The sequence below is a fragment of the Capra hircus genome, chromosome 6, assembly GCF_001704415.2.
Source record: "Capra hircus breed San Clemente chromosome 6, ASM170441v1, whole genome shotgun sequence".
Taxonomy (NCBI): Eukaryota; Metazoa; Chordata; class Mammalia; order Artiodactyla; family Bovidae; genus Capra; species Capra hircus.
Window position 1 is genome coordinate 276,387 of NC_030813.1, and position 7,367 is coordinate 283,753.

General features: G+C 32.8%; 1 pseudogene; it reads left to right on the forward strand.

Annotated features, from left to right (window-relative positions):
• On the forward strand, positions 5,091-6,546 carry LOC102191032 (annotated as a pseudogene).

Below are 7,367 nucleotides of genomic sequence, written 5' to 3' on the forward strand. Positions count from 1 at the left end.
ATTTGTTAACTGACTCATATGTTTCTTATGTTGCTTTTGTTCATAAAAAATTGTGGGACTCTGAATAGCCCTACCTGATTTTCCTTTAACTTCTTTTCTTCTTTGGTCTGGAAATAGAGGCCTTCTTCAAAGCAAACTCGGTGCTCCCAAAGGGTTACCTAGGTTCCTTTCTGGGAAATTAGACAGAACTGGCAGAATTTACTGAGCTTCTTTGGATCTGAGTAACAGTACTGACCTCTAGAAACAGTGCCCAGAGCTTGGCTAACACAAAAAGTTAAAAACATTTATATTCTGAGAATTCCCAGAAGGCTGTGAAATGTAATCTTGGACAACTGATTAGTGTTCCTTGGTTAGAATCTTTAAGAAATGCTTTTGGGAAAACAATTTCTTTAACTTTTTATGTCAAAATATTCTTATGGCTTCCTCTCAGATTATATTTAGCTCGTGTAGAACAAGTTTCTTTCAGGCACAGGCATCGAAAAGATGACTCTGAAGTCATGGATGTGAAGGCTGCCTTAGCAGATATTTCAAAAGGTTCTTATTTACTCTTGAGTATGAGCAGGTGTTGGTGAGTCATCAGTATTGAAAATCCTAGATCACCTTCTTGTGGAATGAACAAATGTTTCTCCGTGAACACAGAATAGTTTTCAGGGGTATTCAAATCACCACTCACTTTGTATAATGGTAGGATTTTTCTTCCTGAAAATTCAAAAACAAAAAAAAAAAAAAAAAAGAAAGAAAGAAAAAAAAAGAAAATTCAAGCAATATTTGAAGATATTTTTAGATAATTGATCTAGATTTGTCTGAATCACTGCTTTTAAGTCTATATGTAAATGCTAGTGAATGGTTAGCAAACTGTGTAAATGCAAGAGAGGGGCGGGTAGTTGTGTGACCAAGACATTTTCCTGAATAAATTAAAACTAACTTGAAGACCATCTGCAAATTATGTGCAGGTAATCATCTTTACAGTACTTGTTTTAGGCTCATCATCTCTATTTGGCATTAATTGTGTTACTTTAAGGGCATATATTCTGATGTGGTATATAAAACATTTTAGTAAGTGTAAGAATTAAAGATTTTAAAATTTAAAAAATAAATAAATAAAAATTAAAAAAATGAGTTCTGTTTTGCTAGTATATTACAAACAGCGTGTGTGCTTTAGATAATATATTTAAAAATGATGACATTTTCAGATTGTCAGTGATCCTCCAAACTCTAATATTTGAAGAAACTCCTATATATATATTTTTAATATCAGTTGCCTAGAATTGTCTAGGTTCTTCAGACTCAGGTTAAGCAAATGTATGGCTAGCCACAGGCTGATTATACATACATACATACATACATACATATACATACATATATATACACATATATATATACATGCATATATATATATATATATATATATATATATATATATATAGGTCCTACTTGACTTCCTGAAGAATAGTTTCATAACACTGATAGTACCTCATGAAGGGTGACTAGGACAGTTAAGCAGTACGACAGCAGGTGCAAATTAACTTTTTAACAATATTGGTAGCATGAAATAATGGACTTCTTATTTAAAATTAAATATCAAGAAATTTTGCAAGTAACCAGTGATATAGCCAGTTTGACTTTATTTTTTCAACAGAAGTTCAATTTGGGTTTTGTTTATTTCAAGGGATTTCATTGAAATGTATGTCTGTGCCTTTATTCAGAGAAAGAAGAATGTAAAGGAAAGATATAGTATTGTTATGTATGAATTTTGTTTTATAAAGTCGTGTTCTTTTCTCATTGTTTCCTGGAAAGATGTGTCTATATCATAGGTGTAGTTGTTGCAATTCATGTTTAAAGTACATTGTGTTATACAACTAAGAACAACTTGTGTGAATGAATAAATCCGAAACAATCCTTTTTATACTTAAGACTGCATTACAAATAGTAAAAGAAAGTAAAACATACTCCAGTGATACTTCAGTGAACTAAATCATTTTATTCTAACATTATTAATGTGTTTGTTGGATAATGTGCTTTTTTATTACTGCAAATACTGGAATTTCCCATACAAAGACACTCAGTTGTAACAAGTTTTTTTAATAACAATCAGAATGAAATGTTAAAAAAAAAAAAAGAATAAGGTGTGACAATTGCCCAGATTCATAAAGGATGATTGATTATGCAATCTAAACTGAAAGGTCTTTTTAGATTTAAATGTCCTCTTCTATATAAAGTACAAATATATATATATATATATATATATATATATATATATATATATATATAAACTGAAGCAAAACATTAGCTAACTTTCAGTTTACATTATTTCACTTGATATTAAACATCTGAATATCAGAATCATCTAGATGACCAATATCCTCTCTATAACATCAAAAGTTTACCAATGCCTGGATAAAAGTGGTTTGTTCTTGATTTTATTTTGTTATCTTCATCATATCTAATTTTGACCTTATCGCTTTTGCATCATCACTTGATTTTTGACTTAATAATGTTTTATTTTCTTCACTTATGTGTTCAATGTCTTAACCTTCATGAAGGTCATTATTCTACTAGTGCCTTCAAGAGAGCTGATAACCTATTTTATAAGATCAAAGCATTAATATCTATAGTGTTTAGATTGAAAGCTTGATGTTGTGAAGTGATTTCAAAGCACAGATATGCTACATCATGCATGTATTCTTATAATTATCATAATATGTTTTACAGTGATCTGGGAGTCTGTCACCTTTCATGAGATGAAAACAATGATAATTCCTTTACTGCTACCTTTTCTAATATGTGCCCCTTTCCTGTGGAAGGCAATGATATACATAGTAAGACTTGGAAGATCAAGTTTATAAATGCTACGGTTTACTGATTCTGTAGTTTGGGATATTCACTTACTTTATTTTAAATCAATTCATTCAATACTGAAATTAATATGGTTGAATTAGATGAGTACTTTTATGCTACATAATAACTAGACTGATTTATTTTCAATAAATTTTAAGCACTTTAGTTTCTTGTACTTTCACTCAAAGGAAAGCAATATAATATTTTTTTCATAAATTAGTTATTACTTGCAATTGTGATGATACACTTAAAGATATAACAAAACATTAAATTTTATGGAGTTTATGGTATAAATTGCCATTTTATGGAGTATATGGTATAAGTGGAACATAATTTTAAAGATACAACCCTGTTGTCTTCATGTTAACAAAAAGGAGACTATGGATATAATGTCTTCATGTTAAAAAAAGCATCTTAGGGATATAATGACACAATATGATTGTTAATACTTCCCTTTTTAATGTAGACAAAGATATTGAGCTAACATTCAAAAAAGAATTACTCTCAACATATTTTGCAATGTGCTTTAAAGCCACCTCTGTTTATCAGCTAAGATAATATTAAATATCACTAGCAATACAGCTACACAATTTGGAAAATGGTGAACATGTTAACCTATTCATTTTGTTACATCAAAAGTTATGTATTATTAAAAATCTACCTATGGAGCCCAGCATGGCTACTACATCTGACAGAGGAGTCAGGTAAACAACTACCTGCATACTACCTAATTCCTCATGAGTGACTGGAATAAAACTGAGAAGTGTGTGTTCTCAGTAGCACATTTTTTTGTCACCTTAGTGTTAAGTCCTACCTTGATCAAAAAGAATATATTACATACAAATCCATTAAAAAGCCATGCAACAGAAAACAACCAAGCATGTCTTGACCACAAAGTTTGCCTTACATTTACATTGAAGTGACACCATTTTCTGATTTCTGCTGTCCATAATTTATTCCAGCAGAGAACACAAGTACCAAATTAAAATTATTTGTTCATTTCAATTAGTGTATCTCTTTATTTGCACTGTTAATTTTAATGACTATAAAATTCACCTTAAGTCATTATTTTACATTAAATTTAAATATGAAATATAATTTTCTCTTTTAAAATGTCAATCACTGACAATTTTTGCTATATTTTCAAATAATTTTAGTCTTATAACATAGCTAGCAAGATTGGTTTCCCAAGTTTAATATTCAGTACTTACTCTACCCTCACTCATGTATTTCAAAGGACAACACTGATAATCCTAAACACACAGTTCGGAATTTAGGTGACTTTTATTACATGCACTGTATTCCATGATCATATGACTACAAACAAATCCACGAAAATGTTCTATATCATTGTAGTGAAATGAAGCATCATGTAATTAAAAAAAAATTACCTTTCTGAAGGACACATTTGAAAAGTATAAGTAAAAAAAGTCCTTTATTAAATTGCATTAATAGCACTGTTGTTCAAGTGTTAAAAGTAATAATGTTATAATTTATCTCTGGGAAATAGTTCAGATCTTCATGAGATTCAATGAGATTACATCCCAATAAATTCATCATAACCTGAAAATACAAGTTGAAAGTGAATTGAATACATCTAACCTACTGGACATCATAGTTTAGTCTAGCTTACCTTAAACATACTCAGAATACTTACATTATCCTGCAATTGAGCAAAATCATCTCTAATACTTTGACTACCTAATGCAAAGAGCCAACCCACTGGAAAAGTCTCTGATGCTGGGAAAGATTGAGGGCAAGAGAAGAAGGAGAAAACAGGATGAGATGATCAGAAGGCATCACTGACTCACACTGGAAATGAGTTTGAGGAAACTCAGGGAGATAGTGAAGGACAGGAGAGCCTGGAGTGCTGAAGTTCATGGGGTCCTAATGAATTGGATATGACTTAGCAATTGAACAACAACAGCAATCTAACAAAACGCCTATTTTTAACAATGTAACACAAGGCCTATTTCTAACACAAAGCCTTTCTCATGTAAGTTATTGAACACTTCACTAAAAGTGAAAAACAGGATGGCTGTCTGGTACGAAATGGTTGTAAGTGCATCAGTCCTTTACCTATATAATCACCAGGCTGACTGGAGCCTACTGTGACTCACTGCTCAGGCCCAGCATTATAACATAGTATCATATCACCTATAGCTAGCTCAGGGAAAAGGTCAAAATTCAAGTAGAGTTTCTTCTTGATGCTTACTATTCTCATACTATCATAAAGTCAATAAAGTTGCAGCATGAACCACCATGAGTCAAAGAATGTCTGTAATGCTTGTTCTGTACTGTAAACCATGTGCTCAGTTGACTCACTGCGGACCCATGGACTCACAGCCCTCCAGTTTCTTTTGTCCATGGAATTTTCCAGGCAAGAAGTCTGCATCGGGTTGCCATTTACTACTACAGGGGATATTATCGACCCAAAGATCAAACCCATGTCTCTTGTGTCTTCTGCATTGGCAGATGGGTTCTTTACCTCTAGAGCCACCTGGGAAGCCTAAACAATTATATTTTGAAAATTTAATAAAATTTATTTTTATTATTACCTATGTAACAGAATATTTGAAAACAATGCTGAAGAAATGTTCTATGATTCCTAAGAAAAATATAATATCATTAATTTATTACAAAGCTTTGGTAATTTGTTAAAATTAACTTTAATGGCTTGTTAGCAGCTTTTATATGATTGTGATCATATTGTAAATATTTTCTTTCATTTTATTTTTTAAAGATACTCAATTATTTGCAGATAGCATACAATATATAGAAAGTCAGAGGAACATCTCAGGATTTATTTTGGGGGGACTTTCCTATAACCAAAACATACAAATATTTCGTTTTGTGTTCTTATTTTGTTACGTCGCCATCTTGGTGGGAAACCTTCTGATCCTTGTCTCCATCCGATGTGGTCGTTTTTTTTCACCAACAAATGTACTATTTTCTCAGCCACTTATCCTCTATGGACATCTGCTATACCTCTTGTGTGACACCCAAACGGATCAGTGACCTGCTCCTGGGAAGAAAAACCATCTCTTATGGTAATGCATGTTACACGTCTTTTCCTTGCACTTCTTAGGAATGATTGAAATCTGCATCCTTACACTCATGGCCTTTGACGACTAGGTTGTCATCTGCAAGCGTCTCCAATACATGATTATCATGAACAGGACAAGGTGCAATCTCCTCATCCTGGCAGCTTGAGTTGGTGGGGCTGTCCATGCCTTTTCTCAGTTCTCTATGATAATCAGTTTGCCCTTCTGTGGCCCCAAAGAAACTGACTACTACTATTGTGACATTTTTCTTTTGTTGCAAGTTGCCTGAACTGATACATATGTTACTGGTGTCCTTGTGGTTGCCAATTCAGGAATGGTTGCCTTAGTAACCTCTGTACTCTTCTTTGGATCCTATGTCATTTTATTATTCACCTTAAGAAGTCACTCAGCTGAAGGAAGACACAAAGCCCTCTCTTCCTGTGGGTCTCACATCACTGTGGTTGTCTTATTTTTTGGACCATCAATCTTTGCCTATGTAAGACACCCTGCCACTTTCCCTGAAGACAAAATATTTTTTCTCTTTTATACCATAATTTCTCCTATGTTCAATCCCTTAATCTACACTCTGAGAAACACAGAGATGAAAAAGGCCACATGAAGGATTTGGTACCAAAAGATGTTTTCAGAAGAGAAGTATAACTAATTTCCCCTCCTCAATGTGTTAAAACCTCTATGTGGAAGTAAAAGTGGACTTGGAAATCAGAGAACTCAATTAACTTTCAAATCACAGAGCCCAAATTATTTACTTTATAAATGTCAAAGATGATGAGCTGAAAAATTATGAGAAAAATGACAATTCCGTTGGTCACACTGAGACTTGATAGGGACTTATGTGGTTAAAAATATATTAGTTTAAAGAAACAGTTGCTATGTTATATAGAGAGGCAATTCTAAGACTGACTGTGAATTTAAAAAATAATTCACTTATGATATTTGTACATGAAAACTAGATAGGAAACAGCTAAATTTGCTTTCAAGTTAATTCTTTAAAGACATATCTAAACTTACACTCTGCCTTGGGTAGTTTCACTAACTTATGTATGGTTTTAAGGCATCTCACATATTTTTTCGTATATTAATTATGACATATAATACACAAATAAATTAAAAAAAAAAACAGAGAGAGAGACAGAACTATGAAGGAAATAAACCTGTACTCTGTACTTGAATCAAGAAAAAGAGCACAATAATCATCTCCAAAATCCATCATCTGCTCCTTCCTGTTCTCACTGTTTCCTTCCCCTAGACCTAGCTACCCTTCTGAATTTTATAGGTACTATCCTCTCTACCTGGTGTCAGTCATTGAGAGGACATGACCACTGCTAGAGCGATGAGATGGGTCTGGGCATCAGAATTTCCTAATTTGTCCACCCATTCTTGAATTTGAGTTCCATTTAGTGTCCCAATTGTTGCCTTTTCATACTGTTCATGGGGTTCTCAAGGCATGAATGCTGAAGCGGTTTG